The 18,763-nt window shown below is 45.1% G+C and overlaps 1 protein-coding gene across 2 annotated transcripts in view; it reads left to right on the top strand.

Annotated features, from left to right (window-relative positions):
- The window catches only part of KLHL6 (kelch like family member 6), a 61,960-nt gene that overhangs the window by 4,137 nt on the left and 39,060 nt on the right, over nt 1-18,763 (top strand). The window lies entirely within an intron of this gene.

Here is an 18,763-nt window from a genome sequence, read left to right as displayed (position 1 = left end):
GCAGTCCTTAATAAATATCATCAAACTGTACTTTTTGTAACCCTATTTTAAGAACAGCCCACACACAATGATTTGCACCAGTTGGAAAGTTTAAGTTACTTTCACCCCTTGACTGCAGAGTAAATGACAACAAGGAAAGTGCTTAGGGATAGGCTCTTAAGCTGGAAGCCCAATGTTTGCATCATCCTTTCCCACACCCCATTCCCAGGCTGTACCACCTTGGCCCACAAACCTGCCCCGAATCTCCAGGCTTCACCTGCCACAGTCCCCAAATCCACCATCCCATCCCCAAGCTTTATCCCCCTGTCCCACAAACCCACCCCCCTCATCCTTGGGTTTAACCCCTCTCGGCTCCAAAATTGGTCCCCCATCCCCAGGATTAACCCACCTCAGCCAAAGAGCTCCTCCAACTGTGTGCACTGATACTTCTCCTCTGTGGCTGCAACCTCTTTTTTAGCAGGGCTGCACAGCTCCAGCAGGGGCAGACTCAGGGTCTCCTGCCGGCCATTAAACCAATTACATTTAGTTCCATTATTTCAGTGGCAGCAGCACCTGAAGCCGTAAACAACTCCTTAAAGAGCTGCATGGGGCTCAGGAGCTGCAGGTTGCTGATCCTGGGCATGTGTCATGGTGCCCTCTGTCTGTGAAGCTGTATGTCCAGTATGTGGAGCCAAGCCTGTACCTCCTTAGAAGCTGTTTATCTGGCTTGTCTTTGCTAGGGATGCTGGATGCCAGATGATTTCCTGCTTTATCTCTTGGCCTGCGCTGATGATGGCTTGGTTTTCATCATGTCTCAAGGTGACATGCAGTCACTTTGCGCTTGTTCACAGGTGTCCAAGCAATTTCTGTCTGCTAAAATTACCTGGACTAAATAACTTTATGGGGCTCTTGGCAATGCAGCAATCCCCTACTGCTGCTCAACAATTAAAAAGAGGCATGTGTGCGATTATAACATTGGAGATTTTGTTTGGACCTGAACAATGCGTGTCAAGGGACTGGAAAGGGGTTGAGGAGAAGGTGCATGCTTCTTGCTCTGGTTCCTTTCTGGGCTTTCTTTTTTGGGATGGGTTTTGGTTGTTAACAGCTTGAGGCCTCCCCCAAGTCTCCTACTCTGGTTTTAGAAGCACATGAATCACATTTTGGAATGTTTACCACTGCTTACACCCTACTTTGGTGTTCCTACCACTGTAGGTAGTCCGTCGTGTCCGACAATGACGTTTTGAGCTTGCACAGGCTCATTGGTTCTGGACTCTCATGTCGCTGAGGAGTCCAAGCTTTGAATGGCATGGGCGTTCACAGTGGGAGAAAGGGAATTGTCCTGGCTCTGTTGGTGAGGCTGCTGCTCTTGCTCCTACCACTAGATGAGGCTCATTCACCTAACCACGAGGGTGGTGGCGTTTTACCTGTGGTTTTCTTGCACAGTTTCTGTGCTCTGACTTTCTTGCCCTCTCTCTCCTCCACTGTGCTTGCAGGGGTTGGGCTTTGTCCTTCATTTGTTTTTGTAGGCACTTGGCCAAGTATAGAGTTTAGGTTTGCCTCCATTCTTTTTTTAGCCTGTTGTCCTTGGAAAAGACACTCTTTTTAATCCACTTTTCCCCCTCTAAATCTCCTTCCTCCAGGACCTTGCCTTTTTACGTTTTACTCAAGCTGGTTTGACCAAACCATCCCAACTTAATATTACATGTGAGTCATGCTGGAAATAAGCAGCAGCTTTTGCTGCTCAGACCTGAATCCAGTTTGTGTGGGTTTGTTGGTTAAGGTTCTCACTGAATTCCAGGCAGTGCACCCTCAGTGGGCTGCTCCATATTTGCAGGGACTATGCTTTTGTGGGGAATCCTTTGTTCCCCTCACTGTTTTTTCCCACCTTCCATGCGGAGATCCTTGTGCCGCAAGGCAGAGTGTTGTCCTAAAGTGTCTGGTAAATGTTCCTTGTCTGTGATGACGAAGCCACAGCTCCGTGATGTGTGTGCGAGGTGTAGCATTATGCCATCCTGCAGGATGGCTCCATCTGTGGTGGTTCCACAGCTGTGGCTTCAAGGATATTGTAACAACCCGCCTTTGTCTAAGTGCTCTGGTGGCTTGCACTGGAGGGTCCTGCACATCATTGTTGCAACCAAATGTTTTTGAACCGTAGTAATCAACAGCTCAATGTCTGGTTGGTGGTTGTTGTCAAGCTGAGTGTCCCAAGGATTGGTTTTGGGGCTGGTTTTCGTCAATATCTTTATTAATGACCTGGACCAGGGGATGAATGGTACTCTCAGCAAGTTTAAGTTAAGGAGAGAGGTAGAAACACTGAAGGCTAGGGATAGGGTCCAGAGTGACCTAGACAAATTGGAAGATTGGGCCAAAAGAAATTTTATGAGGTTCAACAAGGACTAGTGGGACAGAAGTATCCCAAGCACTGCTACTGGCTAGGGACTGACTGGATAAGCAGTAGTTCTGCAGAAGAGGACATTGGGATTACAGTGGATGAGAAGCTGGATATAAGTGAATGGTGTGCCTTTGTAGCCAAGAAGGCATCTTGGGGTCCATTAGTAGCAGCATTGCCAGCAGATCTAGGGAAGAGATTATTCCCCTTTATTTGACACTGTTAAGGCCACATCTGTCCAATTCTGGGGCCCCCATTACAGAATGGATGTATCCCATTGGAGAGAGTCCAGTAGAGGGTGACAAAAATGAATAGGGGGTTGGAGCACATGACTCATAAGGAGAAGCTGAGGGATTTGAGCTTATTTAGCCTGCAGAAGAGAAGAGAGAGGGGATTTGATAGCAGCCTTCAACTACATGAAGAGTGTTTTCAAAGAGGATGGAGAGAGGCTGATTTAAGAGGTGACAGATGATAAAATGAGAAGGAGCAATGGTCTCAAGTTGCAGTGGGGGAGGTCTAGGGTAGGTATTAGGAAAAACTGTATCACTAGAAGAGTAATGAAGCGCTGGAATGGATTATCTAGGGACATGGTGGAATCTCCATCCCTAGAGGTTTTTAAGTCCCAGCTTGACAAATCCCTGGCTGGGATGACATAGCTGAGACTGGCCCTACTTTAGCAGGGGGTCAGACTTGATGGCCTCCTGAGGTCTCTTCTAGCCCTAGGATTCTGTGATTCTGTATCATCCCAGAGGTGTCCAAGTAGCCACCTTTCTGTTCATCTTCAGACACTGTGTTTCATTTTTGACTTCACTGTTCACATTTGATTCCTCTGATCTGTTTGTTCTGGGAGCGAGGTATGGTGCTGGTTTCCTTCCTGGCTAACTTTCTTCTGGGTCAGGCACAACCAGCTCGTCTGAAATCTCATCAAAACAAGGGCAGAGATATGTGACATACTACCATTGATCCATACAATGATCATGGCCTGGCTGTGAATTGATTACTCCTTTTATAAGCTGGCCACTTTTCATTTGACTTGTATCTTAATATTTGAGTAAGCTCAGTGATGGTGGTGCTTCAGTGACCCATGTTGAATGTTTACTTAATATGTGTTTTATTTTGTTTCAGATTTATCATTGTGTGTGTGTGTGTATGTATATATATATATATAGATAGATAGATAGATATATTGTGATTTTATAACATTTAAAATAATTTTAATATGATTTTATATGAACAAAGATGACTTTATGTCCACACATGTCCTGGGAGGCTGTCTGAAGTTACAGATGCTTCTTCTGCAGTAAATATCTTGTTGGGTTAATATTAGCTGCTGATGGCCTTTATTATTGCATTACCAAGCTTGTTTGACATTTCCCAAGCTGTCTTTAGCTTTTCTCTCAAAATAAATTTTTGTATGTTGCCTAAGAGGTTGAAGCCAATGATTAATAATTACTCATTTCTATAATGCTTCATAAACTATTATTTTTCAATGATCTAAGTAGGTGCTAAGCATGTAGGCCAATATTTTTAGGAGTGACCACTGGTTTTGTGGCTGGCCAGCTTGAGACATCTACTCAAGAAAAAAACAAAACAAAACAAAAAAGCATAGCACATTAATGATACTCCTTTAGCATTTTTTTTCTGGGTAATTAGCTGAACCCAATACTTACTGCTTTTGCACAACAGTATAATTGGTTGGCTCACATAAGCATGATAAACAGATACTTCCAAATGAAACAAAATTAGCAGTCTGACCTAGTTTGAGGGTACAGTTAGGGTCAAGAAGTACATTGAAATAGTAGGATTTAAGCATCCGCTTTGCTGAATTTAGGCCTCTATTTAATTTCCTGGATCTAAAATATTTCCAAAGAAAACAATGATTTGCTTCCCTCAGCTGATTTCAAAATGTAATGCCAGACCCTAGTCACTTCTGGACTTTGCTCTTGAATAAAGTTTTGTAATATAGAGAAAAGAAAATAGCAGTTCTATTGATCCTAGAAACACATTTAACAAAAGTGTAGATAAGTCAGTGCGTCTTGCTGCCTTTAATATACTATGGATTTTGTGTTTTACTCTCTAATTCTATTTAGCCTTTGGATCTGTCAGATAAAGAAGCAACCTGTTTAGGCAGAAAAAGTGGTAAAAATAGGATCGGTGAGACGAAATGGATTTCTGACAAAAAAACACTACTTTGTGCTAGCATGTTGTTCACTGAATGGCTTTTCTAATATAAATCTAATCACTGTGTTGCTGACCCTGTACAAGGAAATGGAAGATCAATTTTTTTAATGGGTAGGCATCATAGAATTCCTTGGCCATTTAAGCTATAGAATATTAACTTTCATGTACAGGTGAGACAGGAGTTTGTATTAATTTTAGAAGGACAGGGGAAGTGAAATGAGGAACAGGTCATTAGTGTAGACAGGAAGCAATAGAAAGGCAAATAAATTGCTTTGGTGTGTCTACTTTCTTTAGATGGTTGGAGTTATATTTTTATTTCTACCAGTGTATTTCTGAAAAAACAAAATATTAAAAAGCCTAATAGTAGTCATCTCTTCCCCAATAAGAAAGGGTAAAGAGGTTATGTGTCAAGGTAAGAGTCTCAGGTTTTTCAGGTTTTTTTGTAGACAGCGTGGAAACAGAACAGCCATTAAAAGACTCTCTTACTTTTCACTGGGAAGAGTAGAGTGGTATTATTTTTGTAAATCAATTTAAGATGGGAGGAGAATTTTTGTAGCATTTTAAGTGTGATACACAGATTAGAAGTGACGAGCCATCAAATATTAAAAACATTTTCAAGCCTCTCGTGATACTTCAGTCATCATTCTCTCTGGAATGAAACGTCTCAAAACCACACCTAGTCACACCTCTGATCTCTTCAGAGCATCAACAGCACTTGGCATAGCCAGCTGGGCTCCATCTTCATGGCCCTCGTGATTCCTGTACTGTTGGAGGGATCCTAAATTCAGTGTACTGAGAGTTCCTAAACTCCATAATCTTTCCTTTACTTCACAGCCCTTCTAGTGCCCCAGTTTACCTTCCTATGGGCTTCTTGAATGCACAAGATCTGGGGAACCTGAACCTGTGGACTTCAGAAGGTCCACAAGGAAACCAAGGTGGGCAGGAGGTATAACAAGAATTAACCTGTGGCACTTATGAGTAGGCATTCTCATGATAGTGGTCTCTTCTAGCACTGGAATCTATGAGTCTATATTCCATAGGATAAAAGCCACTTATAATGAGCTAAGGTTACTGTAATCAAATTAAAATATTTAAATCATGCCTTACAATCTGAGGAATATAAAGTGAAGGAATTCTCCCATAATTTTCTTATGACAAGAAATGGTTCAACCATTTTTAGCAATTCTCCCTCTCATTTTTGTACCATTACACTTCCACCACCAGTGGTTCTAAACTATTGAATTATATATATTCCGTGATCAACAGAAAATCAGAATTATGTATCAAGATATTAACATTTCTATTATTTTGATAATTGGTAAGATTTACATTATTTAATTAGTGTACTTAGATTTCTCTTGAGACTTTGGATCTATGGAGTTATGAAGTACTGCAGTTACTCAGTACTTTGTTCCACTGTTTTCCAATGGTATGTCTTCACTACAGGGAAGCTCAAACCTGCCTTGGTCAATCTTCTGGTGTTTGTTTCAGTGTGCCAAGTAGGGACATGCTAAATTGAACTTACAGGGCGCTTATGTTGTCGCTGTTACTCCTGGCCCCGTTAGGAATAAGGGAAGTCGACACGAGCACATGCGTCCCTTGACCTCCCTTAATGGAGACAGTGCACAAGCCCGAATTAAGGTACATTGACTCTAGCTATGTAAGTAATATAGCTAGAATTGTGTACCTTAATTCAACCTTCTGCTATAGTTTAGACCTGCCCTGAGTGCAGAGTCAGAGTTAGGACGATAGGCTGAAATCCACAAAGGTATTTCAGGAGTGAATGGAAATCAGGAGTTAAAATACTTTGAGTATCTGTCTACAGATACCATGGATGCATATAATATTCAAGCACATGAGGAGCAACAGTGTAATCCAAGGTGTAGTCTCAAGCGAAAACACTTATTTTTCAACAGACTATTATAAACCTTCTGGAACTTTTTCCTTCTAGAAGTTGTATAACTAAAACAACAAAAATCCACAATTATCCATGGATTGTCTGTTTTCATTGCACTAAGTTGTTATTTGTATTTTCATAGTGCCATCAGTGGCCCATGGACTATTCTGTTCACCATCAAGTTGAATGTCTTAAACGCATAACATTGTGCTAAATAAAATAGCTTTACAGGTGAAAAGAAAGGAAAATAAACCATAAGAGTAGGGGTTGAGAGAGAAAGAGAAACACAACATCAAAGCACAAAACCAGTGGTTCTAGTTTATAGTTTAAAATATTTTAATTTAGGCTCCATGGCAGGGGACACATTCCTTCTTTGCTCCTGTACTTTTCCCTAGCAATGACACCCCTACAGCTTTCAACAGTCAGTCACCACAGTTAGGAATCTTGCAGTTTTCACTCTTAATTAAACCAAAAAGGAAAACCTGGAACATTAAAAAGCCAAAAAAACCCATAAAAACCTGTGTAATAGAAACAGATCAGGCACTTTAATGTTCAGAGTACGAGGCTGGAATTATGTGACCCCCCCAAGTTCATTAGCACCATGAGTTAACTTCACTCCTACTGGGGATGGCTAAACTTATAAGTTATCATTAGTCACAGGGGCTTATGGTTTTCCTGTTGCTATTCTTGCAGAATAAGAACACTTCCATTTGGCTTTCGCAGTGCATGATTGGGCTCCATATTACCTTTTTCTCTGGTTTTGATACATGTTTGTTTGCACCAAGGCAGATTCAAGCATATACAGTAGTGTGCCTGAGATGAGGTAGTCACTGGTGTTCCAGCCTAGATTTTGGTAAGTGTGATGTTCTGATAGCAAATGGAGCATTGTACTGGCCTCCCCTCTTCGTGTTTCCTCAGCAAGTCAAGGCTGTGTCTAAACAGCCTGAATGAGCTGGAAAGTCTTGTTATAAACTTCTGAAATTCTGTCATCAGGGAACAACAGGTCCAGCATGTCTGGGACACCACTTGAGCTTGTGGTCTCACCTCCCAGCCAAATGAACCCTGCAAATCTAAGCAATTTGCAGGCAAAGCTTCTGAGTTTCACTTTGATACAAACTCATTTGTCAGGTCAATTTGCTCAGAACAGGCTGAGGTTTACAAACAGCAATGCAATAGTAAAATGCAGCACAGGATTAATTCTTCAGGTCTGCCATGAAATCTGAAACTGGGTGTGTTTCCTGTAGTTTGGGATTCCATTGCCAACCTTTCACATAGCTGTTTATCTTACAATAGAAGAGACTCACCTATTGACGTTTTAGTGCCACCGGTATCTCTTCCCCTCATTTATAGCACACGTCATCTTTTATTCACCTAAAGAGCTGCTATCCCTGGTCTGGTGGTTACGTTCTAGTGAGCCACAAAACAGATGACGAAGCTATACTTACTCTCCTCACTGGAGCTGTCTTCCTGCAAGTGAACTCTTGGGTCCAGAGCCAGCCTTCAATGAGAGTGTGAGGTGCACAAGGAATGCACAGTAAAATTGTTCTTGAGAACAAGAGTCCTTGATTTTTCCAGCATGGCCTCAGCACCTATCCATTTACAGCAATTAGAGGTGTCATTTATTTGGAGGTCAGGCTATTCATGCACAAATGGGCCTGCTCCAGCAACCAGGAGAGAAAGAACTGCTTAGAAATCCAAATAGATGGCATGGCAGGTAGCACTAGCCAAGTGTTCAGGCGTGCCAGTTTTGATTGGATGTATTCCTGGAGGTTTTGTTGCATGATAATATTTAATACCTGAGCCCTCCAGGACAAGCCCTACAAGTGTCCTGTACAACTTGCTGTTTGTTTGTTTATTTCAATAAAGGAAAGCAGGATGGAGCTGGATGTTGAAGAGAGGTCCTGTCTGTGACTCACAGAGTGCAGAGATTGTTAGACCCACCTTAACACTGAGGACTGGTTTAAAGCAAGAGACACACTTTTTTTTAATGTAATCCTTGCTTTAAGGGTCTCATTTCTCTTCCTGTTTGCAAGTACAAGGCTCGTTTAGCCTGTCGTATGAGAGGGTCGGGATAACAGCTGCTATTCCTTCACTTTTAAAGACCCAGTGCTGTACAACAAGTGTGCAAAGTGGTAGTGTGGGTCCCCTTGGGGGGGGCATGAAATTTCATAAGGAGAGTGCAGCATGATTACCTTCTAGGTCTCCTACTCATCCATCTCATTACAAATGTTGAATGATGTGACTGTTTTTATGTCTGTCTATTCAAATTTGTATACCAATTAATAAAGCATTTACATTCTACAGACTTATTTTCTTACACGTGCCAAAAGGATTTTTTTAAATGACCATAGCTGAAATTTCCATTGGGTTGGATTACATTAGAGGGGCTGGGGAGTGGGGCTGCTAATTGCAAGGATGAAAAATGGTGCCCAACGTAAAAAGTTTGCTTATCCCTGCTCTAAGAGACCCACGGCAGGGGAGCATCCATGTATCCTTCTTAAGAATCTGTAGAAATCAAAGGAATAGAGAACATAACCTCCTGTTCCCAGGAGAAGGGACAGACTAGTCTAAATGAGGAAGGCTAGTCAACAAGGACCTCTGCTATCATATATTTTGCCTATATTGGAACATTTCTTGTGACCATTTCCCTGATCTACGCCCCCAAACCCTTGTTACACTGACGCAATTGCTGCATCTTCTCTGGGATGGTAAATGCTTCAAACACAGGGAAGACTCCCAACTGCATAGCATTGAGCACAATGGTCCTGGCCCTGAATGTGGCTTCTGAGAACTGCTATGTGGCTGATACAGCAACTAATAACGCTATTCTGCTTCTTTAAATGTTTGAAGTTTGAAGCCGTGTATTTTATTTCAAGAGCAGCTTTTCTCCCCACCCAAAGTGCTCTGCATGCCGTACGACTGAATAAAACAAATACTGTGGAATAAAAGCTCTTGAAATACACACAGAAACAAACAGGTGGTAGGACTGGCTGTGCTAATTGACACTTTCTAAAAAGCTGTGTGCTTTTCAAAAGTGAGGCAGAGAGGCCCAAAATGAGGTGCAAGTTAGGGCCCACCCCGCCAAAGCACTATTGCCTGACAACTTCACACAATGGCCACAGCTGTAGCTGGGCCAGGGAAAGGTGCAGAAACTCTCTCAGTCTATGGCTGCATTGCAGCTTATCTTAGACGGTTGTTTCAGTCGTCACTTTTAGCCATGGTGAAAAGAAGCGGCCACACCTGTTGGATGCTAACTCTCATATAAGGCCACCCAGAAGCAGTTCAGGCAGGGCATCAGCCTGGCAGTTCCTTCCTGTGCTTGCTGCTTTAGGCTATCTGAGGCTTGTGCTTAAAGGGACTCCCCGCCACTCCAGACAGCCACTCCTCAGGTTTTCCTGCTTACTTGCCTACCTCCTCAAGGGACAGCCAAGCATTCTCATCACCTGCTGTGGTTGCCCTGCCCCAGGACGGCATAGCAGCTTCTGTTATGGAGCCCCAGCTGGTCTCCCCCTCCTACTGCAACTGCTGCAAGCTGTGGGGGACATGCTGCTGCCCGACTCCCAGGACCTGCAGGATCCCCACCCCAAGCCCATATTGCAGACTCTACTCCCCCAACTGGGAGCTGATCCACTAGCTGGGGATCGCCCTCCAAGAACTGGTCCCTGTGCCCCACTGCATATGGCAGCTGGACACCAATGCAGACTGGTGGGATCACATCATTCTGGAGCAGTGGGGAGACCAGCAATGGTACAGAACTTCAAACTTACAAAAACCACCTTCCTGGAGCTCTGCAACTGGCTTGCCCCTGCCCTGGGACACGCACCTGAGGCCCACCATCTCCCTCCACAAGCAGGTACCCATTGCACTGTGGAAACTCGCTACACTGGACAGCTATTGATCCATGAGGAATCAGTTCGGCCTGGGGAAGTCAACTGTCGGGATCCTGCTTATGCAGGTAGGGTGCGCCCAGCCCAGCAGGATGCACTGCAGAGAGGTGGGGGATAGGATAGGTGGTTCTGGAGAACAGGGTGGGCGTGTTGCAAGCCCCTACCCCGGTAGGGTTCCCTCCATGCTGTCCCCACAAAGCCTGGCCGGGGTGGGTACAACTGCTGGGACTTGCTCTTGGTGACAGGCAGGAAGGGGACAGAGGAGAGCTTGCAGGTGCCCAGGGAGCCCTGTGATACCCACTCCAACTTTGCTTCTGCAGGCCTTCAACACCTGGCTGGCCAGAGCCGACATAGCATTTGAGAGGCGGCTATTGAAATAAAATACACTGCTTCCACATTTAAAGAAGCAGACCAGTGTTATTAGTTGCTGTATGAGTTGCCTTTGGCCACCCCAAGGGACATTTCCGGTGCCTCCTCACCTGCCTGGACCTCAGGGAGCACTTGCATCCCACAGGTAGTGGCTGTATGCTTTCTCCTCCATAACCTGTGTGAGACAAAGAGGGAGGCCTTCCTGCCTGTGGGAGGCCAAGGCCGAGCACCTAGCCAGGGTGTATGAACAGCTACTCATGGCTGCCATCTAGGATGCCCAATGAGAGGCCATGCGCATCCAGGAGGATCTGAGGGAGAGCTTTACCCTGGGAGAGAAATGATGCTGTTCCCTAGGCTGGCCCACCGGGGGCTTCAGCTACACTCATCCATGCCATCCTTCCATCCTGCCCCCACACCCCACTTCCCAAAGAAGCAATAAACAGTCTGTAATTGAAAAAAAAAATAGGTATCTTTATTTACAAGGGTGGGATAGGGAAAATGGGGAGGGGGTGTGGAGGCGACTGGGGAGGGAAGAGGGCAGGATGGGGGGTGCTATTAACTACAGTGGATGGGGGAGCTACAAAAAGGGGCCAGGGGGCGGGATGGTCTGGGGGTGTGCCATGCTGTCTCGAGTACAGGGGCCTCAGCGCTCTCAGCGGGGGGAAGGGGAGCTCAGGGGGAGCAAGGGAGTAGGGGGAGGAGCAGGGTGGGTGAGGGGGTGAAGCCTGTGCTGGGCTGGGACACCAGAGTATGCACCAGCAGGGCCCATCTATGCTCCTGCTGCATCTGCAGGGTCTTGCAGCAGATGCCCTCGGCCACCCAATCCCACAGCATGCTGTGCATGGCCTGGAGCTGCAGGAGGTTCTCAGTGTCCTGGGTGCCTGGTCAGGCTGTGGAGAGCAAGGATAGGTTGTCAGTCATCCGAGGCAACGTGGTGCCTGGAACCTGGTCCCCATGTACGAGCTGAGAATCACAGTTCCCGGCTCTGCCACAGCCATTGTGTGGAAAGCCAGGCTGTGTGTGCACATGCTGCTGGCCCCTGGTGTCCTGTGGAGTGGGATCTGGCACAGGGTTGCACGCATGCCCATGTGCAGGACTGCTGGGTGTATGTGCATTATGCTGCCCTTTGCCTCCCTCCCATGGTGGCCTGTGGGAGCAAGGTGTCCTACTCAGGGGCTGGGGGTATGGCAGGCCTCTCCAGCCACCCTGTGCCCAGTAGCCCAGGAGCTGCACACCAGGGAGCAGCACAGCATGTGGTCCCATGTGCTCTGCGTGCACCACAACCAGTGGGGTACAGATATGGGGGTGAGGGGTTCCTCCACCTGTCCAGACCTTCCACTCATGTTATGGGGAAAGGAAGTGGCACTTACTGGATGACAAGTATCAGAGAGGTAGCTATGTTAGTCTGTAGCTTTGAGAACAACAAGAAGTCTTGTGGCACCTTATAGACTAACATATTTTGGAGCATAAGCTTTCGTGGGCAAAGACCCGCTTCACCAGATGCATGAGTGGGGGTGGTGGTTTCAGAGGGGTATTTAAAGAATGGGGTCCCAGTAAGAGGGAGGGCCACTTACTGGCTGATCTCTCTCCCACGTTATGTGACTCCTTGGATGGCTCCATGGACAGGGCCCCTAGCGGCTGGCAGCTGTTCCCCAGTTCCTGGTCCGGATCCTCCAGTAGCTCCTCCTCATCCCTGCTGTCCAGTTCCAGCTCCATGGTGGGCAAGTCACAGCTGGCCTCCACCAGGAGTGGGGAGGGCACTGCCCTGCCCCCTCCCCCAGGATGCACTACAGGTCCTCATAGTAGGGACACTGCCCTGGACCTGCCCTCCCTGGCCCTGGCATAGGCCTGGCGGAGCTCCTTGACCTTCATGCACATCTGCTCCTGGATGCACATGTGGCCATGGGCCACCAGACCCTCCATCATGTGGCCAAAGACAGCTGATTCCTGTGCTGGGTGTGGACATTCTGAGAGATGGTCTCATCCCCACTAGACTGCAATGAGGTCCTGGATCTCCGCCCCTGACCAGGAAGGTGCCCACCTCTTCTGGGCCAGGGCAGGTTCCTGGGGTGCTCAGGCACACTCCAGGCGAGCTGTTGAGGGAGGTTGGGGCCCTCCCTGTGGCTTATGTCTGGCTCCATGCTGCTGCACAGGAGCAGGCTCTTGGCTGTGCAGGAGGCCCCAAGCACAAACCCTTTCTGCCAACGGTTTGAGTTGTGCCTTTAAGGGCTGGGAGAGCGGGGAACCATGGAGGGTTCCCTGATTGTGGCCAATGAGACCTACTGGACAGAGCAGGGCACCCTGGGGGTCTGGAGGCCCCTTAACTCAAAATAACACATATATCCCGGCCTAACACAGATTAGTTTGAAATATCTAATTTGAGCTAAGTGTTATTCCTGGTGGAATGAGAGTTACAAATTTCAAACACACCCACTATTGCAAAGTTATTTCAAAATAGCACGTGCGCAGTCTAGACGCCAGCAAAGGTATTTGTAGTGTAGCCCTAGCCCCAGTGTATGGCTCAAGAATCAGGTCATGAAATGGACAGTAATTCCAGGTTGCAAAGAGTAGGCTATAAAAGGCCACCAGGAGGAATCAGCAAAGGCTCTTTACTATTAGTTCATTTAAAGCTTAGTCCACAAGTTAATGGAGTAATTTTAATCCCCCCACCCCGCAGCTCCCCAAGACAATCCCATCAGTTTCCTCCTGGTTTAAATGGAGATTTCCTATTTTCAGCTAGTGGATGTTGGACCAAACCTTCTGAAAACACAGGCAAGGATTCCATTCAGTTCTCCACTAACAAGACCATCTCAGTTTCTGCTGAATTAACAGGTTAATTTAGATGGCAATTAGTTAATTCATTCATGGCAAAAGGACAGCTAGCAGAGCAAGTTATGAAGAAGAGAGAGAGAGAGAGAGAGAGAGAACACTCTTTTTGGAAGCCATTACTAGAAAGTAACCACACAATGAATGGACCAAGATTAAGGCATGTATTGCTGTAGTAGTCTAGGACTTTTTACATCAGGTCTCACTTTTTGTCCTTGCAGTTAGCAAGGTCCCCACAACCTGCCTAATGTAATCCAAACTGACAGACCTTTTGGTTATGTTCATGTGGAAAAAAAAAACCTTTTGGCATGTGTAAGAAAATAAGTGTGTAGAATTTTAAAACTTTATTAACTGGTAAATGAATGTGAGTACACAGATGTAAAAACAATGACCTATTTCAACATTTGTAATGAGATGGATAAGTCTGAGACCTAGCAGCTGATCATGCTGCACCCCACCTTATGAAATTTCACAAACCCCCTGGGGGTGCGCCCCCCACTTTGCGCACTCCTGGTCTAGGATGACCTAAAGGGTCTCTTGCATTTAAGTTACTGGTGGTCTATTAAAACGTTAATAACCAGCCTGTTTTAAAGAGATCAAAGTAAAAACAAGTGCATGGGTGACTTCAAATACTTTAAAATAGCTCCCTGATTATTTTGTTCCATTAGCTGACTGCCATCTGAATACACTGCACTTGCCTCAGCTCTACATTTACTGCCAGTTGATGCTAAAGCCCATGCGAATAATGACAAATCACCAATAACCAACCACTTGATTTGCTACAAGTCTTTCCTTATGGATCAAGTGATTCTGGCAGTACAGGTTGAACCTCTCTAATGCAGAACTCTCTCGTCTGGCAAACTCCATAATCCAGCATGATTATAGTTAGCTGGATGACCACTTATCTTGGCATGGCCAAGTTTCCTGTGGTCCCATAAAGGTTGTTTCCAGCCACCAGTCCTGGCTCTCATTGTTCTGTGCTGTTATATAGCTTTAATTTACCCCTAACTGTGTTACAAGACCCTAGTAAGCAGTGGAAGTGTTGGTAATGTGCTAACACCATGAAGTCCTGTGGCACCTTATAGACCAACAGATATTTTGGAGCATAAGCTTTTGTGGCCAAAGACCTGCTTCATCAGATGTCTTTGCCCACGAAGGCTTATGCTCCAAAATATCTGTTATTTTATAAAGTGCCACAGGACTTCTTGTTGTTCTCGAAGATACAGACTAACACGGTTATCTCTCTGGTAATGTGTTAGTCAATTTTGACTTCCTGTGGTCCAGCAAATTCTCTCGTTTGGCACTGGTGAGGTCCCGAGGATGCTGGATGAGAGAGGTTCAACCTGTATTAGGCAGCTGGAACCGTGAGGAGGAAATAGAGGAGAGCTGCTCGGAAGAAAAGATAAGATTTGTAAGAGTTCAAGATAAACAGGGTTGGCAACAGCACAGGCAGAGATAAGAATGGAGATAGTGATCAACATTAGTGCAATTCAAAACAGCAGAAGCTACTAGGGCATTCCCCAGGTCTCCCCTAATGGCTGGTGAGCTAGTAACATCACAACTGTCCGCTGACATAGTTATGGCATGATTTTATTTTGTAATGTTAATAGGACCCAAACCCAAAGGTTGTATTCACCGGTACCCAGCCTGACGATTCAACCCTAAGGCTAACTATGTTTGGTAGTTTTCTTAAAGTCCCCTCCTGGCCTCAGGTGCTCACATGAGAATCTCAGTTTTGAACCCTAGTAGCATAAAGAAAATGGGAGCCTTAAAGGAGCCAGAAACCAGAAGGCAAACCAGAAGATTCTAATATTTATTAGGGATAAAATATGATTTTGAAACCAATCTTGTGATTTTTATGGGATTTACTCATGAGTTTTGAACACCTGGAGCTGGCAATATTGTGCATTAGTGACACAGACAGAGCATAAGAGGAGAGGAGTTCACAGACACTAAAAGCAGCAACACCGACAGCTGTGTTCTGCTCTGGGATCATGAAGGAGCAAACAAGGAATGAGTGATTTCAGCAGAAATGACAATGAATGTAGCTGACGGGCAATCAGGAAGGAGATTTTTGACTTCCTGCTTTCCACACCTGCAGCCTGCACAAGAAACACCCAGGCTGTCTACACTAGAGGGTTTTGTCGACAAAACCCCGGTTTTTAACCTCTTTGTTCATGAAGGCCCCCCTAACAGAAATCCCTTTCTTAAAGTTCTTTGTGTTAGGGATTCTAATGGGTGAGGCTTTGCATTTGATTGAAAAAACTTTTATCATTCATGGATGACAGTCACCCATGAATGGCAAAGTTTTGCCAGAGCCAGTGAAAGTGTGAATGCTCCTTTATTGGTGGGAATGCTTTGTTGTTGTCAAAACAAAACCATTTTGCTGGGGGTGGAAGTCTTTTATCTGAAAAGTGCAGACAAACAGCATTCACACACTTTAAAGGAACAGGCTTTCACTTTCACTGCCAATGACAGTGCAGCTGGGAGAAAGAAATCACATAATCATTCACACATATCAGAGGGGTGGGTGTATTAGCCTATATCCACAAAAGCAATGAAAAGTTCTGTGGCACCTTATAGACTAACAGATTTATCAGAGCATAAACTTTCATGGGCAAAGACCCTCACTGTCAGATGCATGAATAATCATTCACAGGTAGCAAAATCCATTCCTTGTTCTCTTTACTATATTCTTTTGCATGACCAGTCCTTGTCATTGCTTCTCAACTGAGAAATCACATTTCAGGGTTTGTTGGTCACAGATCACTATAATCGCTAGATGAGGAAGAGAAACTTGTGAAGGCTAATTAAATACTTTTACTGAATCCAGACCCATTTTGGAGAGAGCAGCACATTAGCCAGGGCTTGTTTTTATCCAAGGGTGTTTGTCCTTGCTGCTCTGCAGCAGGTAGCCCATGCTGTGGTTCAGGGAAATATGACTAAGGAAGCAAGCAGGGCAGGAAAGGCATGTTAGTGAGGAAGGCAGGGATGAACACGGGGGTGGGATGAGACTGGGCCATGTTCCCCAATAGGGCAGAAGACACTGTGCCTCCAGGGACGAATCCCTTGTTACCGGCTCAAAGGGCGAACTACCTTGATTTTGTCTCCCCTGTACTCCTTCCCCACAGGGTTTAGCTGTTCAGCTGTTTCCAGAAATCAAACCCTGGGGGAAAAGTCCAACCAGAAGTGTGTGTGTTGATCAATTGCTCTAAACTCACGTGATTAACTCAAAAAGCACACTTAAAATGAACCACAATTAATTGCCGTTTAATTACACGATTAAACAATAGGACACCTGTTGAAATATTTTATATGTTTTGGATGTTTTCCTATATTTTCATTGATTTCTGTTATAACAGAATACAAGTGTACAGTCTCACTTTATATTGTTATTTTTATAACATACGCACTGTACAAATGATAAAAATAGTATTCTTCAATTCACCTCTTACAAGCACTAAAGGGCATTTATTTGTCTCAAAAGTGCAATGTACAAATGTAGATTTTTTGTTAAAACATTGCACTCAAAAATAAAACAATGTAACTCTTTAGAGTTTACCAATTCACTCAGTCCTACTTCTTGTTCAGTCAATGATAAGACAAAGAGGGTTGTTTACATGTATGGGAGATAACGCTGCCTACTTCTTATTTACAGTGTCACCTGAAAATGAGAACAGCTGTTTGCATGGCACTTTTGTAGCTGGCACTGCAACAATGTATGTGTCATGCATGCTAAGCATTTGTATGCCCCTTTCTGCCATATAGTTGGTGTTAGAGCCATCTTGGGTAATGACCCAGTACATGCTGGTTTTAAGAACACTTGCACTGCAGATTTGACAAAATGTGCCTGAATGATTTCTCTAAAGATAGCTACAGCTCTTCACCTAAGGCTTAAGAACCTGATGTGCCTTCCAAGATCTGAGGAGGATGAGATCTGGCACATGCTTTTAGAAGTCTTAAAAGAGCAGCAGTCACCTGCGGAAACTATACAACCTAGGGTGACCATATCCCCCATCCCAAATACAGGATGGATGGCAGGGGAGGTGGCTCCCCAGCTGCGACTGCCAAGAGCTGCTGCCCTGGAGGATCTCCCCAGCTGCCCCACTCCTCAGGGCACCGGGAACAGTGTGGTACCCACACAGGTGGGCTCCTGGCTTTCCCGCACTTTGGGAGCTGAGATGCAGGGAGATGGGAAGCAGATTGCAGCCTCATGGGTGGGCTCCCAGCTCTCTGCACCTCGGGGAGCCAGGAGCCAGGTGGTATCTGAGTCATGTGATGAAAATGAGCATGCTTCAGTCTGTACTGCACTGGATAATTACCAAGCATAACCCATCATCAGCAGGGGCACATGTCTTCTGGTATAGGGCTGAAGCACGAAGGGGCACATGAAACGATAACTCTGCGTGTTTGTCTACATATACAATAATTGGTACTACCATAGCATATGTAAGCCCCAGTCATGGACCAGGGCTCCCTTGTGCCAGCTGCTGTATAAACACAAAACAAAAGATGGCCTTTGTCCCAAAGAGGTTGCAGTCTGGGTATAAGCCAGGAGACAATAGGTACAAATAGTCAGATCAAGGAATGCAGTGAAACAGAAATGTTTGTGTGTGTGTAAGCTCTCCAAGTTCTTTACAAAACTTTAAGCCTCACAGCCTTGAAAGGTATTATACCTAGGTTACAGATGGAGAAGCTGAGGTACAGAAAAGCTAATTGATCTGTGCAAGGTCTAACAGCACTTTAGTGGTAGGGTTGGGAATAGAATCTGTATGTTCTCAAGTTCCAGATCTTTTCTTTACTTCCTTTGGCAGATTTACCATCCTCACCATTCGGAGAGCTTTAGGTATCTCTTATCCAGGCATATGATTGTACGGTGATGGAGGACAGCTGAATAATGTAAAGACTGAATCACAAATAAACTAAACAGTCTCAGCCCCGCAGCTTCATAATAGTAACATGTAAAGTGACAAATTTACAAAAAAATCAGTTAGCTTTTTTTTGAAGATTTTCTTGTGCTCTGTGGCTCAGGTGGTGGGAGTCAGCCCAGTTCCATTGATTTATTTAGGTTTGTAAAAATGCTACAAAGTGCACATACCTTATGCTGTGGATCAAAGGTCCCCCGACTATGGTACATGCCTGCTTAGTGGACACAGAGGCCTTTTTGGTGGAGATGCATGGTGTCCGCCCCCCAGGGATGGGGAGAGAGTGCAACATAGCCCCACTGTGCTCCCA

Source organism: Carettochelys insculpta, chromosome 10, assembly GCF_033958435.1.
Source record: "Carettochelys insculpta isolate YL-2023 chromosome 10, ASM3395843v1, whole genome shotgun sequence".
Lineage (NCBI taxonomy): Eukaryota > Metazoa > Chordata > Testudines > Carettochelyidae > Carettochelys > Carettochelys insculpta.
Note: the sequence above shows the minus strand (reverse complement) of the source record. Positions and strands in the feature narration are given on the sequence as shown.